The sequence below is a fragment of the Polistes dominula genome, unplaced genomic scaffold, assembly GCF_049000335.1.
Source record: "Polistes dominula isolate Pdom_NZ unplaced genomic scaffold, Pdom_raw_medaka scaffold_35, whole genome shotgun sequence".
Taxonomy (NCBI): domain Eukaryota; kingdom Metazoa; phylum Arthropoda; class Insecta; order Hymenoptera; family Vespidae; genus Polistes; species Polistes dominula.
In genome coordinates, this window is record NW_028300968.1 from 1,560,608 (window position 1) to 1,585,104 (window position 24,497).

A 24,497-nucleotide genomic window follows, 5' to 3' on the forward strand; every position below is an offset into this window, starting at 1 on the left:
AAGCACCAGAAGTAGTAGCAGCACCAGCACCAGCAGCAACAGCAGCAGCATCCTTCGAAGCGCAAGGATTTTGACCCTCGTTTCGTGTTGCTTGCGTTTCGCCGTAACTTTACTGACTTTGTTTTTCGCCTCCGGGAAGAAGGAGGAGGAAGAAAGAGAACAGCAGGAGGAGAAGAAAAGGAGGGAGATAAGGTTGATAAACCGTCGAGTTTCTACTGCCCCCTCCCTCCCCCCCACCGCCTTCTCTTCCCTTTTCTTCGTTTATCTTTTTCTTTCTTTCTTATTCTTGTATCTTTTATTCTTTGGATGCATGCTACTTTGAGCGGGACCTACGAATTCGCGTCTTCGTTCTGTCGTTGTTGTTTCTTCTTCTTTTTCTTTTTTTCATTCGACCTACGCTTGACCCAAGAAAAGAGGGTTGCAGATTCGATCGGAAAGACAACTTTTCTTATTGTTTCCCCCCTGATCCTGTTGATCCTTAACGTTACTACCACCAATCGATTGATAATGTCTAAAAAATCTATAACACTAAATGTAGAGCACCAAATTAATATACAGTTCGTTGATGAGATTAATCATATGAGATAATATTATTAATAAATTTAGAAATATTTATTTTCATATGACAAAGTATATGTAACGTATGGTACGTGAAACAAGTATGAATAATAGTAATTTTCTAAGAAAAAGATAACGGGACGAAGAATAAGAATAAGAATAAGAATAAGAAGAAGAAGTAGAAGAAGAAGTAAAAGAGATTTCTTGAGAACTTCATTTATTTCATCGAGTCGTAAACAAAAGGTCGTTACATAAAGCCGTCTTCAAAGTTTAGTAGAACTCGAGGGATGGGATGGGGGTGGTTGGGTGTGTGCTTGCAGTCAGCCAATGTTTATTATTTGTTTACGTTCCGGAGACTCGACTCGAGTCAAGTCGGGTGTAAGGCAAGCTGAAGCGGCGAGTGCAGCACGTGTTGACGCTTTCGCTTCACCGCTTTTCGTACAAACCGACTATACTATAATACCATCATACCAACTACTAACATACATATATATATACCATTTGGAAATCGCCAAGTTTCCATGATCCCGTTTCATTATTTGCTATTCTCAAATCCAAGGGATCTTCAGAAATGAAAAGGACATCGACTATGTATAATATTATATTACCAATCTCTAAAACAACAATTCCTAGAAATGAACTTTGTAACAGTTAAAGGGGGAAAACAGGGAAACGTCTTAAAAGGGTATGACAACTAAGACGTGCCATAACGCTCGTCCGCGTAATTAGACGATCGGCTTTGGTTGCACCTGCGAAACTCCCATGACGTGTCCCCTGCCGCCGCCGTCTTAGCATCGGTAGCTCAACCAACCACAACGACCACGACCACGACGACGACAACTACTACTACTACTACTAGGATTACTACTACAACCGTTGATTGTGTACGGTCGAGGATATAGAAAGAAAAAGATCGGTTAGCTCGATTTGTCAATACAGGATCTCGATGGAGATTAGTCACGTGCAACGCCATAATGCCTAGCGCGAACACGGAACGTAACAACAGACCACAGATATATACCTCGTAGAACTAGACACCATAGAGTTAGTAATAGCAACAGCAACAGCAACAGCAACAGCAGCCAGTCAGCAAGCTAGCATTCGTCGATCGACACATCGATATCATCGAAAAAGCCGTCTCCGCCCAACTGCATACCTCAACTAACTCTCTTATAAGCCCTTTTACTATTACCACATACGATTCTAATCCCCCAGCATCATATTATTATTATTCTTGGTATTATTATACTTATTATTATTAACATCATGCGTAAGATATCATGTCAAGACAAGATTTTTCAAATGGTCGATTAATAATGTCCGGGTTACGGAAGGCATTACCCACCTCAGCACAGTGTGGACAATCCCAACGTTCCACGATAGTTAGCGTATACGAACGGACAATGGATTTCTATGTACAGAAGCGTGAGGATTTCGGGGTCCACGAGTACCGAAGTGAAAGGGGAGGAGGAGGAGGGTGGAGCGTTACCAACAGACGCGTGCGTTTCACTTGGTTCCCTATAATCGACCCTTCGATCTTTCTCTCTCTCTCTCACCCTCTATCATCGTATGCATTGGGCCACGTTTAGACGGTCGACTGCAGAAGCATTCGCGGGATTCCAATTTCACGAGGACCGAAACCCCATTATATGCTAGCCGTCAGAGACCGGAGACGTTCATCAGGATGCCCTTGGTCAAAGCTCGAAGTCGCGTTGTGCTTGTTGCTCGATCGATCATTCATCTCTCTCTCTCTCTATCTATCTATTTCTATCTCTGTTTATCCCCTCCGGAAGGGATCTCATCGTATTTTGAACTTGGTAGCGACTCCCATTTCGATCCTCTTCGGTTCTACAAGCATTAACCACCAACAGGTTACGCGGCAACTTGCCTAGCATATTATTAACAACGGTCCCGGATCGGTTCTCTTACCGACTACCGTACGATCCGATCGCGAAAGAGAAAAGGGAGTGTACTTGGGCGGGTTTTGAAGCTTAACAGAAGGTACAACGAAAAAAAAGAAACCAACAGAAAAGAGAGAGAGACGCGTGGATGGAAGATCGAAAGTTACTTCTTCTTACACAGAAAGGTGCGGTACCCACCAGTCTCGGAAGCACAGCCAGCAATGCACTCAAGATCATCGAGAAGATGGGAGAGAAAGAGAGAGAGAAAAAGAGATAGAAACTTATTGTTGATCGCTAATTATCCTACCTGGCAATTACATACAATTATCCGACACGCACGCACATGAACGGGGCCTCCCTCTGAGGCGTCGTTTCGCGATATCACGAGTCAGTGCTCGTGTGCATCTCTTTCTCTCTTGTGTTACTTCGTACGTGGCTCGTAGACAGACAGAGAGAGAGAGAGAGAGAGAGAGAGAAAGAGAAAGAGAAAAAGGTCGGGGAAGTGTAAGAGAGAAAAGAAAAAGAAGAAGGAGGTGGTGGTGGAAGGCGAAACCGGTGTACCCGACAGCGTGACGCCAACCGTAGTGCTTCTCCTCCTCCTACCTCTCCCCAGCCTCCCCATCACCATCTCTTTCTTCCCTACTTATTTTCCTCTCTTTCTATCTATCTTTCTTATACACATATAACTCACAGCAAACATATACGAACACACATACTAAGAAACACTCCGTATACTCACTCAATCTTTGCTTTGGTGGAGTTGCCTTTTCTCTTCAGGATCTCCTGCTGTTCTTTCCTACCAACCGTTCTTCCTATCACTGTCCAATCTTAGCAGACTTTATCGCAGACGTCGTCCACGTCCGTGCTACCCCAACGGTAGCAAAAGTAGTTGATCGAGAATGCTCGATGATCGGAGCTCAGGATCCCCATCCCACCTTCAAGAATCATCCTCCTGGATCATCCAGTTGCTGTTGAATTTCATAAACAAGTTCAAGTAATAATATCTTTGTTACTACTTCATAGTAGTCCCTTATTATTAAAGGACTGATCACTTTTTTGCCTTTCTTATTAATCTCTTTATCTTTGTTGTCTTTTCTACCTTCCTTCGAGTTTCCTCCTCTTTTGACCTTCGTGGGCACGATGAGATAACAGCGTGTGTCGCGTGTCACCATCTTACTAAGTAATATTTTCTAACGGTACGCAGCAAGGCGTACACACAAACACATATACACACACACACATATGCTTACACGCCTTTATAGATTTACGAGCTCGTTTTATGTTAAATGTACGAGTATACTTTTCTATTTCCTTTTTCTTTTTTTTTTTTTTTTTTTTTTTTGTTCGAGTTTCTTTTTTATATGGCACCCATGATTTATTCCTATTGTAAAACGTAGTTAATCTTACGACTATGACTACTACTACTATTACTATGACAATGTTAGGATAATGCACCTTTGATTTTTCAACTTTGTTTCTTTTTCTAGTTCCATTTAAAACTAAGTTTCCACGTTGAACAGCTAATTAGGGTGAATCAAAAGTTCGTGCATTTTTTTTATTTTTTTTTATTTAAATATTACGATTGCTAACTATAGTCGACAAAATAGAAGATTCTTACTTTATTTATTGGATTAATCCTAATAAAAGTATACTTAAAAGTATGATATATTAGGTATAACGTTCAAACAAACATTAGTTCAATTTTTCGTCACTAGGTGTAAGGCCCCATTTCTTAAAATGGAATATACAAATTGCCACCATGTTGGCAAGAGTTCAAAAGTAATTAAATTAATTAATTCTTTTAATTAAGAACAATTTATTATTTTATTTTATTTTAAAAATGGACAGAATTTTCTGGTAACCCTAATATATATTCTGAACATAACCTAAATTTCTTTAAAGCACAATAACGAACATTAAAATAATATAATTCTGAACATAATCTAAATATCTTCAACACATCAAACGAACATTGGTTCATTCATCCTAACACTTGGATTCCTTACTTTTATTTTTAATATTTTTTTTTTTTTTAACACGTTGACATGACACGAAGTATCGATTATTGTAATCGCTTTTATTTTTATACTTTTTTTTCAAAACGAACAAAATAAATCGATCTTGAGAAACTAGCATGTGCAAAAGCCTTTGGCTATCACCTCTACGCGTGCCTCTTCATGAGCACCGTTTGTCAAACGGACAAGTAAATTACTTATCCATTGGAGAACAGGGGGAAAGAGGGGGGGTAAAGAGAAACAGGAACATCGATACCGTCCTATCATGGGATTCATTATCCTAATGCATCACTCGGTGAAACAGGATTTCTATAGTTGCGAGCAACGGGACAGGGTCAACAAGGTGCGTGAACTATTATCCCTTTGCACTCGAAAGGCGCCGAATTAGCGCCCGGCAGATTTAAGTGGCAACTCGAGAGGCGCTGATACAGCTCCCGGTAGCTGATTTCAAGTCATTTCAAGTCTTTTGTTACTCTATCTGCTTATTTACGATGTATGATAAGATATTTCTTTGAAGATATACTTCAAGATAATACCTAAAGGGCCGAAAAGGGACTGTAAGGTTTGCTCTGATCGTAATACGTCTGAAGGTAGATGGGAAGTAACATTTTATTGTGATACGTGTCTTGATAAACACCTAGGATGCATCTTGGGTATTGTTTTACTAAATTTTATACAAAAACTAATTACAGAGTATAATATTTTTAAAATTTTTTTTTTTGGTTTTTGATATAAAAATAAATAAATCTGGTGAAATTTGTATTATTTGTATACGTTTGTGTTTGTTTATAAATGTCTTTAAAGTACATTTCCTTAATTTGGAAACATCTCATTCTGAAATTATCTCGAGTTGCTGGTTAGTATTGGTGTTCAATGGATTATATTATACTGTGCCCATCAGAATAATTCTATTCACTGTAAATCCATTTTGAATTTGTCGTTGGAGTTGTTGACCTAACAAAAAATACAAGTCGATAGTTTTAATAAAGTTTACCTTAACTGATGTAAATACACTCTTTATCTATCTTTTTTTTCTCGGTTCTAAGTTTCTTCTTTTTTTTTTTTGTATTTTTTTATCAGACACACATTTTCTATAGTTTATTTTCCCGTTGATATATATATATATATATATATATATATATGGGATAAGAAAGTACTTTTTTTTTTTTTTTTTGAAAGACAACGAGATTAGGTATGCATTCGACGTTTGATAATGTCTCAATGTTTATTTCGTTATCTCGTACAAACGATTTCGATAAGTTATCTAACGACGTAGGTATCTTTTACTTTAACGTCAAGTTTAATGTTGACTTTGAACTATTTATCAAATATTTTTGACCGATACACTTTGAAAGTCTCTCTCTCAAAAAAAAAAAAAAGGGAACATTTTATTATATTTTCTATTGAAAGAGTTACCTTGTTGGAGAATTCTTCTTTTACGAAGGGGGAACAAAAAAAAAAGAAAAGAAAAGGAAAGAAATAAAATATCGATCAGTTAGAAACGATCGACAAAACTATCTTCATCGTAGTAGTAGTAGTAGTAGTAGTAGTAGTAGTATCAGTAGTAAGGGTTACTCGTGACATAATCGTTTAACGACAGGTGGTATAAACCTTGGTAAAGATATTATATGCTTGATACTACACTCGTAAATCCAAATCGTGTAAGAGAGCCTAAGAAATAAATATATTAGAAAGAGAGAGAGAGAGAGGAGAGAGAATAAGAATAAAAGAAGAAGAAAAAGAAGAAGAAGAAGATGAAGAAGAAGGTATACACAACACAGGTACCGTTTAAACGTCGAGAAGAAGCAAAGAAGAAGAACAAGAAGAATAAAAAGATAAAGCAAAAAGACTTGCAGGAGAACGTTCAAGAAAAGATTCATCGTGGACGTAGCTTAAAGGTATAAAAAGAATAATAGTGTAAGAAGAAGAATAAGTAACCTAGGAGTAAACGAATGGAATGATGGAAAACACATTGAAGAAGAAGAAGAAGAAGAAGAAGAAGAAGAAGAAGAAGAAGGAAGAAAACTACGAGACTCACGGCGCCACCGAGCTAATTACCGCCTCTGTTTTGTAACTTAACCGGCTCAGGGCGTATACGTACTACCTGCACGTTTATATCTCGACTTACGGTGCATTTACCATAACCGAAGGGCATGAAGTGGATCTTTCTCTCTCTCTCTCTCTCTCTCTCTCTCTCTCTCTCTCTTTCTCTTTCATATTCACTGGAGAGAAGAACAGGACGATTCGCGGCATTGTATTCCACGAGAGAACTCTGCTTCATCTCAACCACGACCTTCTCCTCCTCTTCTTCCTGTTCATCCTCCTCCTAACCCTTTTCTATCTTCTGCTCGTTCGTAGGGAGCCCCCACCCCCTCCTCTCAACTCTTCTTCATTGGATCGTGTTCGCAGGAAATCGCGAAATGGATCCCATTTCGCGCGTACTAGCGTGTACGGAAGTCGACTGTGAAGGTGCTACGGATGCTGTGCTGTTTCATCTCTCTCTCTCTCTCTCTCTCTCTCACTCTTGCTCTTTATCTGTCTATCTATCCATCTCTTTCTTTCTAGGTTTAGTCGAGTACCGTAGTAAAAGAGGAGGCGTGTAGCGCCGGCGTTCTGCTGCCGTAGCTGTGTTTAGCCCTTAGGGTAAAGTTACTTGGTCTACCTTTCTTCTCTCTCTCTCTCTCTCTCTCTCTCTCTCTCTCTCTCTTGTTTCACATAGAACAAGTCGGTGAATCTTAGCCCGTTGAACGAGCTAGGGTGAACTCGTGAATCGTGAACTATGGATATATATATTATATATGGGAGAACGTTAGGTAAATCTGTTCCTCGTATGGTACCTCGTCGTATATGTTACCACTTGTCCTTTCTCTCTCTCTCTCTCTCTCTCTCTTTCTCTTGTATTCTCTCTAACTATCGCGTACGGTTCTCTCAAGTAGATTTCCTGATACGCGAGAGGCTACTTAAGTCGTAAGATCGATTACGCTTACATTAACTCCAGGAGTCTCGTGAGACGCGTAATCGTTATCGTTGAAAAGCTCATGTATATATATATATATATATGTATATATATGGAATCTATGGAATCTATGTTTCGTTAGAGTAGATGTTTATAGGTACGTGGCCCGATAATAGATACGTAATTTTCTAGAAAACGGTGAGGAGAAACGTCAACAAGTCGACTTTTTGTTTTTTCTTCTTCTTTTTGTTCACGCATCAGAGGATATCGAAGCGAAAGGTAAATCGACGACGCTCACTAGCGATAGGAAAAGGATATACCTTCCTTCTCTTCTCTCGTGACATTGGGAGATATATATTTCCCCTCTTTTTACTCGCCACTCGAGATCGGTAATTGAGGTCTCGACAGCTTAGACGGTTACAACTACGACAGCTTCTCCGACGAGTATCTTAAGGTAGTAGTAAAAGAACAAGAAGGAAAAGTTATATGAGAGAGAAAGAGAGAAAAAGAGATCTCAAGAAAAAGGAAAGAGATAGGTATAGATAGAGAGAGGATATTTCCTTGTCGCTAAAAGAGAGGAATACTTGACGATATTCTTGGAAAATCGGAAGAGCCTTTCAACGGAATCGATAAGAGAGAATACCCCATGAACCCCCTCCTAAGTCGACTTTCGCTACAAATTGGAGGAGTTTCGCGTTTCTCAACGTTTCCTGCCTGCCTGCCTGCCTGCCTAACCTACTATATTTCCTTCTCACTTATTTTTTTTTTTATTCACCAACAAAGATAAAGAAAAGAGTAATAGTCACAAAAAAAGGAAGAAAGAAATAAAGAAAGAAGGGTAGGTTCAAAAGGTCGTGATTTTCGGCGCGATTTCGTATTTCGCGGTTCGCTCTGGTTAATGATCCATGGCCCCAAGGACTCGGCTGAGTGTGGCTGAGGAGGTCCTTATTCCTTGCTGAGTTCTTCGAGACCCGGACTTAAAGCCTGAAGTGGTACACAATATCGTCGTCGTCGTCTTCTTCGTAGTTGTCGTCGTTGTTGGGGTCAACGACACCCCCACAACGCTTTCTTTTTTTTTTCACTACTCCTCCTTCCTCTTCTTCTTCTTCCTCCTACTCCTTATTTTGCTACTCCCCTCTTACTCTTTCTTACTATGGACCCTTTCTTCAATTAAAGCCGAAGGAATCGACTGAGAGATGATTGAACATTGTGCGGCACAATGCAGTAGCATGTACTGGCCCTATCTCCGAGTTCAGAGAGAGTATGTAATACATAGAAGCAACTGGACCATGATTGACGACGTGATGCCTCTCTATCTATCTCTCTGTCTACTCTCTCTCTCTCTCTCTCTCTCTCTCTCTCTCTGTTTCGCTTTCCACCACTTGGAGAGAGGTAGTAATCCTCCACGAGCTGAACATCACGCCAGAGGCGCACGATCCTCCAACATCTCTCTTTCTTTATTTCTTTCTTTCTTTCTTTCTTTCTTCTTCTTCTTATCTTACGATATCTCTTTCTTCCTCTTCCTCTTCCTATATTTCTCTTTCTCTTTAACCTTGACTCCTCTCTTCCCGCACCATTTCGATTCGCTACCTCACCCGGTAATACCAGCTTTGCCCCGATCCTCGTTCTGATCCGACCTCTACGAAGCGGGGACACGCTTCTTCTTTCTTTTTTTTTTTCTGTTTCTTTTTCTTTTCTTTTTCTTCTTTCTTGGGATCCTCGAAACCGGAAGATGTGCCGATCGTAAGGATTACGTAGCTTGGGTGGACTTCGTGGAAAAATATCCACCTTCGTAGTTTGTTCATTCGATCCATTGGATTTCTTTGATTCTTTTTTTTGTTTTTTATATTATGTAAAAGAAATATATAATATTGATTATATGATCGTTGACTATTATCTACACCCCATTGGGTTTTTTTTTACATCATAGATTTGGACAAATGGGAATTGAAAAACGGGACAACAAAAAATGAGCAAATGAGCTTTGATCAATCAGCTTTGATTTTGAAAATAACATCTTTAAAAATTTGTTATAAATTTGTTTTACATTTATTCTTGAAATGAATCTTTTTTATTTCTACCTTTATAAGTTAAATAATCAATTTAATATTATTACTAAAATACTAAATATTTTCAAATAGAAACAAATAGTAAAACTTTGAAATAATCTACCCTGACTCGTGACACCTAAAATTTTATTAATTCCAAATCCTTTAAAAAAAAAAAAAGAAAATTCGTATAAAAAAAAATAGAACAAAGTGTATAATACTACTTGATTATTTTATTAATATTAATATTATTATTATATATTTTTTATAATATAAAAAATAAAATAAAAATTAATCTGTTAATCAGGCAATTCCCTTTTTAATTACGTAGCTTCTTTTATTATTTATTATTATTTAAAACAAATAATAATATTTATTTTTATAATAAATTATTATTTATTATATAAATTATATTTTAATGAATTGTATATTAAATAAGATTAAAAATAAAAATAAAATAAAATATATCTCACAAATAAAATATTAAATAAGATAATATAAATTGTATATTAAATAAATTAAATAATATTATTTAAATTATTAAAATATCTTATTTAAAATAATAATAAATAATAAAATAAATAAAAAAGAGAGAGAGAGAGAGACTTTGAAATATATATATATATATTTTCGCTTATTTAAATAGAAACTACAAAGGTTTGTACCTTTAGCTTTAAACCAATACGTTTGACGTATTTATACGTCCCGCTTAGTAAACAGGTTAACACTAAATATATTTTATTAAACATTAATAGAAAAAAATTAATATTAATATTTAATATTAATCTTACAATTAGCGTTATGTATAAATGAAGAGAAGAAGAAAAAAAAGGGCAGAAAGCAAGGCAAGATAAAAAAATAAAAAAAAAAAGGGAATAAAAAGGAATGAATTTTTCATGAATCGCGGAAGGGGTCGAAGGCAGAGAAATATAACTGCTCGTTCGCCGTTCTGTCCGTCCGTCCGTCCGTCCGTCCATCCGTCCGTCCGTTTGTCCGCGTGGAATGAAATCGCAAGCGTGAAGGCAATTCCTTAGGACGAAGTTGAGGTGAAGGTAGGAACGTGCCCGCTCCGGGTCAACCAACTCAAACGTATGGTCGTGGTGCCCCTCCTACCTCTTGCTCGTTACTCGCGCGTTCTGTACCTCCTCCCTTCTACCCTTCCCTTCGCTTCCCTACCCTTTTTCCCTCTTTCCACCATCCTCCTCATCCTCCTCATCCTCCTCTACCTCAATCCTTAGGCCTCTTCTCTTCTCCTTGCCAAGATCGTCGGACTTATGCCATTCGCGGTGCTCATGTCACGAGGTTATATGCGTTTCTTTTTTATTGTTTCTTTATTATTTTTCACATCTATTCTTTGTCTTTGATATTATTTATATTAGATTAGAAAAATTATTATTTTTTTTTCTAAATACATAATATTTTTTATACAGATCATTAGATATAGGTTGAAATATAAATGATATTTTATTTTTATATTTGGGTAGATTTGTTGAAACCCTTGTCTTACTTGCTACCAATTGTTCAACTAATAATAATAATAATTATAAGTTAACAAAGTAAGAAAAATCAAAATATAATATATATAAATAAATAAGAAAAATATATCACATTAATTACGTAAAAAAATTAAATGATATTTTATTTTATATTTGGATAGATTTGTTAAAACCCTTGTCTCACTTGCTAACTACAAAGTGTTCAACTAATAATAATAATAATAATAATTACACCTAACCAAAATAAGAATAACTAAAATATAATATATATGAATAAATAAGAACAATATATAATTAAATGTATAAAAATATAAATAATATTTAATATATTAATAATTTAATATTATATTTCCATAGACTTGTTAAAACCCTTGTCTCACTTGCTAACTACCAATAGTTCAACTAATAATAATAATAATAATAGTAATAATAATAATTACACGTTACCAAAATAAGAAAAATTAAAGTATAATATATAAAAATAAATAAGAAAAATATATCACATTAATTACGTAAGAAAAATAAATAATATTTTATTTTATATTTGGATAAGATTTGTTGTTAAAACCCTTGTCTCACTTACTAACTATCAATTATTCAACTAACAATAATAACAATAATAATTACACCTAACCAAAGTAAGAACAAATGAATCATGATACTTCATTTGAACCACGAATCACACTCGTGCTTATTGTTTATTTTTTTTTTCACTCAAATATCTTATCACTAGTCTAACTTGTTGTTACAAAAATATGATATTAAATAACATTCTTTTTCCTTATCAAGATTTCATATTCTTTTTTTTTACAATAAATATACACATATACATGCACACACATACATATATATATATATATATATATATTGAATAAATAAAAGAAACGTATCGATTCTCGTTGGTGTTTAAAGCCTGAAGCGAAAGAGAAAGCAGCAGAAGCATGACAGCAAGATCCTGAACGGCGGATTATTAATAGCCGGGTAATTTTTCGCTCGCGTATCTAATTACCGAAGGCTAATTATTCATTTACCCGCGCAATTATCGGGCCCGCGGTCTTCTTTCTCGAGTAATAACCGGCGTCCTTCTCCACCTCCACCTCCACCACCACCTCCTCCTCAACCACCTCTTCTGGTATAATACACATGTACAAACTTGTGATACACGCACACATATCGGGTGATTCATCGAACGTATGTCATCGTGACGCCTCGTGTCTGCCTATTGTTCTTGCTTCGAGTACTACGGAAAGAAAGAAACGTTAATAACGAAAAAAAAAAAAAAAAAAAAAAAAAACCCAGAGAGAGAACCAGAGAGTGTGTGTATGTGTGTGTGTGTGAGAGAGAGAGAGGGCAAGAAAAAAAAAGGGGTTTTGCAGTGTACGATTAATTATAAAGGAACGCGTCGCCACGTGAAACGTTTCATCGTTATTAAAGGTTTTTCCTTCTTCCCTTTTTTTTTCTTCTTCTTCCCACCGTTTAATCGTTATTAACATCTGTCATGAATACGCTTGCGCATATTCTTAGAATATTAGATAAAAAAAAAAAAAAAAAGAAAAAAGGGAAAAAAAAACTAGAGCGCTGCGCTCCAAGTTTTTGCGCAAGAATCTTAAACGAAAGTGGGTCAAAATACTTAGTTAAATATCTTTCAATTAATTCTCATCAATATTTCATTTTCAATATTCTCTATATATAATTGATGATCATTTTGTCAATTTATTTCTAACAAAATTTAGAAATGTAAATCAATTGATAAAAGATAGAAAAAGTGACAAATTTATGGAATACTTTTTCTCGATCATCTACAATAATTTACTACGCGAAACGTTTCACTCTGACTAAACACATTGGCTAGGGAATACTTGGTTAGTTTTACTCAAGAGAAGGCAGAACCCGATCCAAGGTCAGTGGAACGATCAAAGTGCGCTTGCTCGAAAGCCTCGTTTCACTTTAACATACATACATACATATATATCTATCTTTCTTGTTTATACGAGTACCTTCGTTGGAAGAAAATCTAACGATCATTAACATTAATTATCTATCTATCTATCTATCTATTTACATGAACAATCTAGAAATAAAACTATTAAAAATACTTTGGTATTATTTTCTAATAAAATCTGAGATAATTGAGTTCCAAATGAAATCAGTGTTTTCAGGGAAGAACTTGATGCCATATTAGTAAGTGAAGAACACGCTTATAAAGAAAGAAGCAACAGGATCCTAGACATTTCTAGCTTTTACTTTCAACATAGAAAGAGAAAGAAAGAAAGAAAGAGAGAGAGAGAGAGAGAGAGAGAGAGAGAGAGAGAAAGGGAGAGAGGGAGAAACGCATGCGGCGGTAGTAGCAAGACATAGTCAGCTGGCTCATGAAGCAAGTAAAACAACTTGTCCTTCGTGTACGGTCAAGTCACGTATACTTGACCTAGTCTCAGTCTTTCAGAAGGGTGGGAGGAGAACCAGAGTTACCGGTGCTCGAAGCTGCCACCGTTCCTGGTTGCTGGTACTGGTGGTGATGGTGCTGATGTTGGGTGCTTTTATCATCCTACTTTAGCCCTGTTTCTTTCAGAACACTGTTGTTATTATTATTATTGTTGTTGTTGTTGTTGTTAATTTTACTCATGATGGTGGCTTCTGGCTATCGAAAAATTTCAAGGTTTCTTTGCTCGTTCGATATAATTACGGGGGCCGGTCTACAGCCGGCTCATTTGTTGCAATTTGTCAGAAGTCCATGCTACTCTTTTGCTTGGTTACTTGGTTGGTTACTCCGGTTCATACCGGTAATTGGCATTAAATCGGTGTTCCAAGATTCGATCTGGTCTCTCTGGCCCGTTATTACATGGACAACGACCAACACCAAACGACATATGTGCGTCGACTTATCAATTTAACTGGACGGGAATATTATCAATTCTGATTATATTATTTCAACGTGTTACGAATCTTGTCTAACCATGTCTAACCATTGAACAAATTATATTGTGTTCGAATTCAATTATTATTTCGAATTTTTCTTCTTCTATTAAGTCGAATAGAAATGTTTACAAAGTATGATTAGTTAAAAATTTGTTCAAATATTTTTTTTTTGGTTATACTTAATTAACCTGTTAATCGAGTCGGACGTGTAGATACGTCAAAGGTATTGCTTTAAAGCTAAAGGTACAAACCTTTGTACTTTATATATAAATAAATTTAAAAATATATATTTCATGGTCTTTTTATTTATTTTAAGCATAAATAATAATAATTAATAAACAATAAGTAATAAATAATAAATAAATAATAAAAGAAGCTCCATAATTAAAAAGGGAATTCCCTGGTTAACAGGTTAATATATATATATATATATATTATTTCATATATATATAATTTTATATATATGTTATTATATATAATTAATGTAAATATTACGTAAATAATAATACGTAAAATATTACGTATATAATTTTATATATAATATACATATATATGTACACTAATTCAATTTTTCTTTTTTAAAAATAAGCAATTTTTTTTTTTTAATGTAATATACAAATTGCCATTATACTGGCAAATAATCATAAAATATAATAATAGCAATTATATTATACAATAAAGTTTATAAATAAGTTTTATAATTCATTTTATTTCATTTTTAATCTAAAAACGAACAGAACTTTTTGGTTCCACTTTTGGTCCATGTATTCTCGTGAAAATAAAATGGTGATAAGATCATCGTCGAAAGAAACCAAAAAGAAAAAAACAAAAACAATCCCTTCGTTTTTTTTTTTTTGAAAAGGGGTGACGTTTAAAAAACTGTCGGCTGCATTCGAGTTACAAGTGTGTTGCCCGATAAGCGCTACAGATGAGTTTAAAAGTTTGCGCTTAAAATAGTTTCAACCGTAGGAAAAACCTTCCCTTCGTTGTTCAGTTTCTCTTCACTTCTCTTCATTCGCCGTCACAACGAGAGCGCGCGAACTCGGTCCTCCCTTTTATTTTTTTTTTTTTTGGGCTCGTTTCTATTTCGAGGAACGAAGGGTGAAACGAAACAAACAAACGAACGAACGAACGAACTAGCAAAATCAACGTTACATATCCCCGTTACTAATAAAAATATTCCAAATGTTATGATGATTTATGAAGAGAATTTTATGAGAAGAAGAGGGGGGTGGAGGGAGGTTCAATAAAAAAGTTAAGAAGAATTAATCGTCACGTATGAGAAAAACACACGTGTGTTGATTAAAATAATATTTCTCGTTTGTTAAACTATGAAATGTTCAATTTATGATTTATTTTGTTCATGAGAAATAAATTATTGTTTTATTATATAATTAGAATATTATATAATTAGAATTATTATTATATAATTAGAAGAAATAAAAAATATTACTAGTTCTTGATGACCGTCCAACTGATGCAAATAGAGCAAAAAAAACAAAAATGTCATGTGGGCAGATCACACGTGTTAGAAGTGAAACCTTCGAAAAACTAAGTTTCGAGAGAAAGAGACGACTGCAGAATATAAGGAGTAGGATAATTGTAGGGTTTATTTGTTATAATAATATTATTATATTATTGTTATCACATTCAAAAATTATTATACGTTTTATTGAAAACATATATAAATAGATAACATATTACACAGTAAGCAAGTTCTCAATTCAAAGAAATGAGACGAGTTGCTTCTAGTAACTTAAAAATGCATGGTAACAAAACACCTCTGTTAGTCTAGTAAACACCTCTCTAGTAAGAGTTTTTCCGAAAAGTAGTGACTACTTTTAGTAAGTCTTTTTACTAAAAACCCTACGGACTTATCAGAAAGACCCTACGGACTTATCGGAAAGACCCTACGGACTTATCGGAAAGACCCTACGGACTTATCGGAAAAAACCTCACTACTTTTCGGAAAAGTCCTTTTTCCGAGGTTCTTTCCAAAAATTAGAGAGGTTTTTTCCGAAAAGTAGTGAGGTTTTTTCCGATAAGTCCGTAGGGTCTTTCCGATAAATCCGTAGGGTCTTTCCGATAAGTCCGTAGGGTCTTTCCGATAAGTCCGTAGGATCTTTCCGATAAGTCCGTAGGGTCTTTCCGATAACACACAAAAAATTTCATTAAAATCGGTCCAGCTGTTTAGGAGGAGTTCAGTGACATACACACGCACAGAAGAATTATATATATAAAGATATATAAAACCTATTGAGATTTCTGGCAGGGGCGTCGCGTGGCGTAGAAATTCGGCCTATCTATTCTAATTTTTAATTTAGCCACCAGATAGCGTATTTAAGTGCTAGAGATCCAACGTGGGGCGTAGCAATTCAACCTATCTACTCTAACTTTGAATTTAGCCACCAGATAGCGTATTCAAGAGCAAGAGATCCCATATTCTATTTTATTTCACATTTATATATATATATTATATTATTTAATTAAAATGTTGTTGCAAACATACAATATTTATATCACCAATATAAATATACTCCAAATAAAATGTATTTTACTTTTACATATTAATCCATTATACATGCATACAAATTTCCAAATAATTCAGTACTCAAAGGGTTAAGAGAAAGACCTAAGGGATGTTCATTTAAAATATACATCGATGTTTTTTTCGATGCATCGTTCGGAAAGGTTGCAATTTAGGATTGCTCGGATATACATCGATGTATATTTTAAATGAACATATATCCCTAGAAAGACCCCTAAAAACGTTACATAACAAATGTTAAACAATAATTCATGGAAATTGAAATTCGTTGGGGGTACTTTATGTTGTTTGATATTTCTAAACATTGAGATATTCTTGAAAACACATAGCCAATTCTCGGCAGCACTTTCAAGGAAAACAATAACGGTATCTTTCCAAGTTATCTTGAATTGCATTGCCCTATCGGGAAAAATAATTGTTAGGCCGTTGTTATGCCAGTGAGTTGCATGTTGCAACTCTCTCTCTCTCTCTACTATGATAAGAAAGAAGAAGAAGAAGAAGAAAATGAAAGAGAAGAAAATATCGTAAGTTGGTTCGGCAGAAGATAAGACGTTGCAGATAGTAGTAGAATAGTTGGCTGGTAGCCAGAAAACTCTTTCACGGTGGTTGTATCTCCTTCTTTCTTTCTTTATCCTATTCTCTAATCCTCGTTTTTTAAAGAGAGAGAAAGAGAAACGAACTAAAACTACCAAGAAAAACGTGACTCTATTTCATCGGGCGATTAGGCTAACGTAAGACGAACGAAAAATCTTTATCTCGCGTTTCGAATTCTTATTACAACTAAATATCCAAGACAGCAGCACCAGAACCAGCAGCAACCAACAGAAGCAGCGGCATCCGGCTAACCGGAATTACGCGAGTTTGAAAAAATTGATGAATTATTCAACAGACTTCTCTTTCTCTCTCTCTCTCTCTCTCTCTCTCAATATATTTCTAACTTTATTTTATATCCATTTTATGTGTACAATTTGAAAAGGTTTGAACAGTTTCCTGTGAAAGTAACGCTAAAAGTTGAACTATCATGATTATCATGATCATGATCATCATCATCATCATCATAATCTTACGTTAGTCGTATAATATAAATCCCATGGATCTTTTTCCATCGATCGGATTTCCTAGTGATCTTAAAACGTTCGACTTTTCTTTAACGATCCGAAAATCTTTCTCTCTTTCTTCATTTCTCTACGTCTTTATTCTTTGAGACCAAGTTAATCTTTGGATTCAGCTGACACCAAGAAAACGTATCTCTGACCTGGAAAAAGCTTATTCTTCGATGTTCTTGATAACCAGGTACGAAAATATCTACGAAAAATAAAGATAAAAATAAGAAAAAGTTAGAGATAAATAATAGAAAATAAGTTATTTGATTGGCAACTAAATTGTGGATTTTAAATAAGAATGAACATTTAAAATTCTTATTTAAAAATATAAATTTATTTAATTAGGTATTGTCTAGTTTTGTTGATGATCTTTTGTCATAGGTCAGGCAGTGTCATAGTGGAAAGTTCATCAAATTTCTGATCTTTGCTATTAAAAAATTGAATTAGGTGTAAAATAAAATCTACGATGACTTAGTTGGTAATCCAATAATATTACTAATAATATATAACAATAAATTGTAAATAAATTATATTATAATATATAATAATTATTATTATATAAATATAATTTAAATGCTATATATACAATAATTATTAATATAATATATGTATAATTAATTAATATATATATATTAATAATAATAATAATTATTATTATTATTATACCTTCTTCCCAATCCTACATTTTTCTTATCAATGATAAAAATAAAATGTATTACAAATTTTTAATTTTAACATTAAAGAATAGTAAGTTCGTTTTTCTTTTGTGAAAATGAAGTCACTTTACACTGGGCCTTTCAAATTTGTATGAACACAGTTGCATTTGATTAATTTAATCTCTGATTTATCTCAAGTGTTTTTATTTGCCAGTTTGCATCAACTAATGGCCAGTATTGTGTCAGGAAAAAAAACGAAATTACTTTTCAAACAAACCAGTGGTTCTTGGATAATTTTTGGTTTGGTGTACAACAACTATACTAATAGTCGTTGTTATGAGAGAGAAAGAAATACATACATACACACACATATATACACACATACTTACTAACATAAGACGTGCATGGATTTATGAACGGACACCTTGGCATCTTTCCAAACTCCCGAGTTAGCATTTATCCCTGCCCGGTTGCTTTTCACGAAGACGATGAACACAAGGCCAAGGAATATAGGAAGAACAAGTAGATGTAGAAGTAAAAGTAGAAGAGAAAGAAAGAGATCGAGTATTGGGTGCGTCCAAGTATTATACCACCGTTGCTTAACCATAGGAAAAGGGGGAAAAAAGGGCTGTTGTATTATCCTACAGAGAGCTAAATTATGCGCAAGTGAGAGACCATTTACTATCACGGAAATCACCGTCTCGACCCTTTTTCGAAGCCCCACTCTTCTCTTTCCACAACTTTTCTCTCTTTTCTCTCTTTATTCTCTTTTTTTTTTTTGTCTCTTTAGTGTTATTCAGTAATATGAGGCAAAAAAAATGGATCATACGATCGATCCCTTATACCTTAAAATGATAAAACTCATTATATCCAAAGTAAGAGATCTTTGATGATCATTTTTTTTTCCTTCACTTGTAATAAGGAGAATTGTTATAGGGGTTTTTCTATATGGGAATCTAGATCTTTCACTATCATTTTCTTTTTAATACTTTGATTTCCATGTTGGTCATATATGACCAGGAACGATGGTTATTTGTGACACCTTTTATAATTGTAAGAAACTAAATGAAAATTGAAAGTTAATGTATTTAAATATGATCGATATATAGAAGATACTTTGAAATAAACAGTGCCTTATTGAATAATGAAAATTTTTTGTGTAAAAACAATTTATTATTATTATGCCATTATATTCTTTGAATAATAAAAATAATGCCGTGTCAAAATGTCCTGGGTAAAGCTTATGATTTCAGTGTGGCAATCAAAGGGTTAATTATTTATCTGTATTTAGATATATACGTTTGAATAATTTTCTAAATTTTTATCAATTATTTATAATATTGTATATTATCAAATATATATATATATATATATATATATATATATATATATAGTATAATATATAATAGTAGTTATATAATATACAGTAGTATAATCAAATACATTAGAATTCATCAGTGAAAGAAAATTGCTTCCTTTACTTGCAGTAAGAAACTCTTATGGGGTTATTTGTTTTATATATATATAGAGATTTAAATTTTTCTTTATAATTTTCTTTTTAATTGTTTCTATATATTAACATATACGTTTAAATAATTTTTAAAGTTTCTATTAATTATATATAATATTGTAATAATTCAATACATTTGAATTCATCACTGAACAGAGAATTGTTTCCACCACTTGCACCAAGAATTCTTATGAGGTTATGTTTTTTTTTTTATATGGGAATTCAAATCCTTCTTTATCATTTTCTTTAAAATTACTTATCTATATTTATACGTATAAATAATGTTCTAAATTTTTATCAATTACCAATAATATTGTATTAACTAAATACATTTGAATTCATCACTGAACAGAGAATTGTTTCCACCCACTTGCACCAAGAATTCTTATGAGGTTATGTTTTTTTTTTTTATATGGGAATTCAAATCCTTCTTAATCATTTTCTTTACAATTATTTATCAATATTTATACGTATAAATAATTTTCTAAATTTTTATTAATTACTTGTAATATTGTATTAATTAAATACATTTGAATTCATCACTGAACAGAGAATTGTTTCCATCACTTGCACCAAGAATTCTTATGAGGTTATTTTTTTTGTTTTTATATGGGAATTCAAATCCTTCTTAATCATTTTCTTTAAAATTATTTATCTATATTTTTACGTATAAATAATTTTCAAAATTTTAATCGATTACCAATAATATTTAAAATAACCAAATACATTCGAATTCATCATTGAAAGAGAAACGGGTTACAAAAAGGAAAGAAAAAGAAGAAAAAAGAAAGCAGAAGAAGAAAAAGGGCTTTGCCCCGTTTGTCCCTCGTGGAAGATACAAATCACGTTGCGTGTAAACTCGTTAAGGTTTCGAATCATCGCCAGAACAGGCAAGCAGGCAAGCAAACAGCCAAACATACACATACGAAAACGAGGCGTTCGATTAAATACATGTTGAGTAGAAGAGAGAAAAAAGATATACATATACATATATATATATATAAAAGAACAACTTAAATAAATAAGAAATAATCGAATGAGTTTATTGGAGAACGAAGTGGAGAAAAGGGCAGAGGAGAGGGGGAGGGGAAGGGGAGGGGAGCGGTGGAAAGGCCCTTTAAAAAATACAGTAGCAGAGGCTAAGTTATATTTGATGCGTTGATAATTAGTTTTGAAAAAGAGAAAGAGGAAGAAAAAAATATCAGACCCCGTTTTTTTTTACATGACCCTACCACTCCCCTCTAGACCCCACTTCACCCCTGTAGGTCCCACCTCACATCACCCTCTGATTTGTATATATCTTTTTCTAAAACTCGTTTTCCATTTTTCTTCCCTTTTTTTCCTTCTTTCTTTTATCCTTTCTTGTGTTCATTCGTTGGTTGGTTGGTTGGTTGCCCATATCTCGAGAAGAACAACTGTCAAGCCCTACCATTTATTTTATAAGACGAAAAAGGATCTGAGAACCGTATCCTTAACGTTGGCTGTTTTCAAAGACTAGTTCTTTTTTTTTTTCTTTTTTTTTTTTCTTTTTAGAATACAACTTGCCAAAGAAAATCATGAAAAATTGAAAGAGAAAATAGGAGAGAAAGAGAAAGAGAGAGAGAGAGAGAGAGAGAGAGAGAGAGGTAAGAGGACTTTTACTAGAGTCACGATTTTCCTGTCTTTTTACTCGTACGAGTGTATCGAATTTAATAGGAGCAACGTTACCCTTGACAAATCAACGCGAACTACCACGAAATAAGAAGAAAAAGAAAAATATGAAGAAAAAGAGAAATAAGTAAAGAAAAGAAAGGTCTTAACCTTTTCTTTAACTAGTAGAAGTATCAAGTTTCATCCTTTGTGTCGTAGAAAACACGTAGGGATTAGGAATATTTATTTAAGCCCCCCCTATTAATACTTATATTATTATATTTTATTATTATTATTAAATATATAATAAAAATTAAATATATATATATATACATATTTAATTAATATTATGTATATATATATATAATATAAAAAATTAATAATTATAAAATATATATATATATATATATATATTTAATTTATATTTAATTTAATTTTTTAATTTTTATATTTTATATTTAACTTATAAATATATATTTTATTATATATAAATATAAATACATAAATTAAATATAAATTAAATTAAATACACATTAATTATACATATAATATTCTATAGATATATATTATAAAACTATATTTATATACTACAATCTATACTAATACTTAATACTATATTTAATTCTCTAACTCTACATGATACAAAATATTGATAACCAAACAAAAAAAAAAACCAAAAAATCAACGAAGAAAAAGGTACACACCGTTAATCTAGTTTCTCAGATTTGTCATCGAGTAAAAATGAAAAAAGGCTTTAGTAGGATTTTCTTGTTTGATAACGACAGAAAAAGATAGAAACAGAGAAAGAGAAAGAGAAAGAAAAAGAGAGAATGAAGACAAGTAGGATGACGAGTACGACGACGGATCTTCATAACGATCGTAACACTGCTTACTTGCTTACTTGCTTGCTTGTTTGCTGGCTTACTCGCCACGATGAAATCTTGTTTGGAAAGCTGGATTCGGTAGCTGTGGAACCGAGACATGTCCGACTTTATCTCCTTACGTATAACGATTATCTCTGAGTAAGAACGAAACGTGCTGGTGCGACGGCTTCGACAGGACCAAGCTTATTCCTATCTTCTTTCTCTCTCTTTCTCTCTCTTTCTCTCACACATACACACACACACTTTAACTTAAACCTTCTCGCATCGACCAGAAAAGGATCAATGTATGATTCTTTTCTCTCTTTCTATCTTTCGGTTATCTCAACTGAACGATCTACCTCATACAAAAGTACCACCAAAGGGATCATCTGTATTCGTCGTTTAAGAATTGCTGCTACCTCTGCTACCCCTAGCCCCTTCCCATCCCTCATCACCCTTTCTTTCATATATTGAAATTTATATGCTTTAACCGATGAGACGAGAAAATAACAAGAGTATAAGAAAAAAAAAAAATAAAGAAAACCTAGAAAGTTTAAAAGGTAGCAGAAGTTGAAGTTTTAAACTTCACTTTAAACAGACTTCTAAGAAGATAGGACACCTCATTTTTCTTATATTATTCACCAATTCTATAAAGTATAATCGTTTTCATGATTTTTATCATATTTTCTTATTTATCGATTAGAATCTTTCTAATCCTTGGCTCAAATCCTCCTTATTCTACATTTATTTTTCTAATCTTTTTATATTTTTTGCTTAAAGAGTTCTTCAATGCAGACTGATTCGTATAGGTTAGTTTGTGCTATTCATTTACATTTTATGCTGTTAAAGTGAACATGGATTACATGTTATAGGTACACTGTACAAAGATGAAAGAAAATGTAGGATATTCAGTAAAGATTTCTAAAAGAATAAATAAAATAGAAGACTGGAAGATTTGAAAGGTAGCAAAAGTAGAAATAGCTAAGAACAGACTTCTAGGAAGTTATTTTCGTACGTTTCGATTTACGTACGATTTTTGTACGTTTCCATTTAATCCTTGTACGATGTCCTTTATCTTTTTTATTTTTTTTTTTTTTCAAATCTTAACTCTATCTTAAATGCAAATCTTAAATGTACATTGGTAAATGGTCGGTTTCTTTTTTCTATTCATATTTTCTTATATTTTTTTTAGATTAAACTTTTACCATGATGTGGATTCAATGATATAGATAAAAGATACAAAGAAAGATGAAAGAAAATTGAATAAATGAGGATTATGATTTTCAAAAGAAAATTTCAATAAAGAAAATGAAGAAAATCTTCCTACACAAAAAAAAAAAAAAAATAACAAAATGACGAAAATCCCTTTAGGAAAAAAAAAAAAAATAAAATTCATATAACTGGACGAAATCATTGAACTGGAAGATTTTCCTATTTCTATGTTTTCTATTCTCTCTCTCTCTCTCTATTTTCTTCTTCTTTTCTTCTTTCACCTATCAATAGATAGGTTCTTCCGGGGTTATATCTCGAAAAGGTAAAAAAAAAAAATAAAAAAAAAAGAGATGGCTAAATAAAGAAAGTACGAACGAAAGAGTAAAGAAGAAAGAATAAGAGACTAAAGAGAGAGAGAGAGAGAGAAAAAAAAGGTAACTAAAGATAGAAATAAAGAAAGATATGTGTCCCAAGGCGTTCGTTTCGCCTATACATTAATCCAGCCCTGGTCTTTAGGACTCGTATGTAAATGCGACGCTATATTTAGATCAGTATCTCAGATGTATAATACGTTCGGCTGGAGAATCCTCCTCTGGCCGGCTGGACGCTAACTTGGATAGTAAGAGAAGTAAAGAGAAAGAGAAAGAAAATGAAAAAGTATTAAGTAAAAAGAAATAAAACGAGTGATGCGGGCGCGAGCGCATATACATTTCTATATGTATTGGTGTATGCTTATTAGTATTGTATATATATATATACATATATTCCTGTATAACCGATATGTGCACGTGCGTGCGTGAGTTCGTTCGTTCGTTCGTTCGTTCGTTGGTTGCAACTGCAGGACCAGCCAAACCGGTTACCCACACGGCTTCTCGACACAAACACACCTCCAATAGGACACCGACTCCAACACCAAACGGGCCATCTCTCTCTCTCTCTCTTTCTCTTTCTCTTTCTCTTTCTTGCTTTCTTTCTTTATTTCTTTCTCTTTTACCCTGGCACACTACGTATCGTAGTCTCGGGACAGGAACACTGAGATGGGAACACCTTCCTCTGTCCTCCGTCTTTTTCTTTTCACCGTTTTCT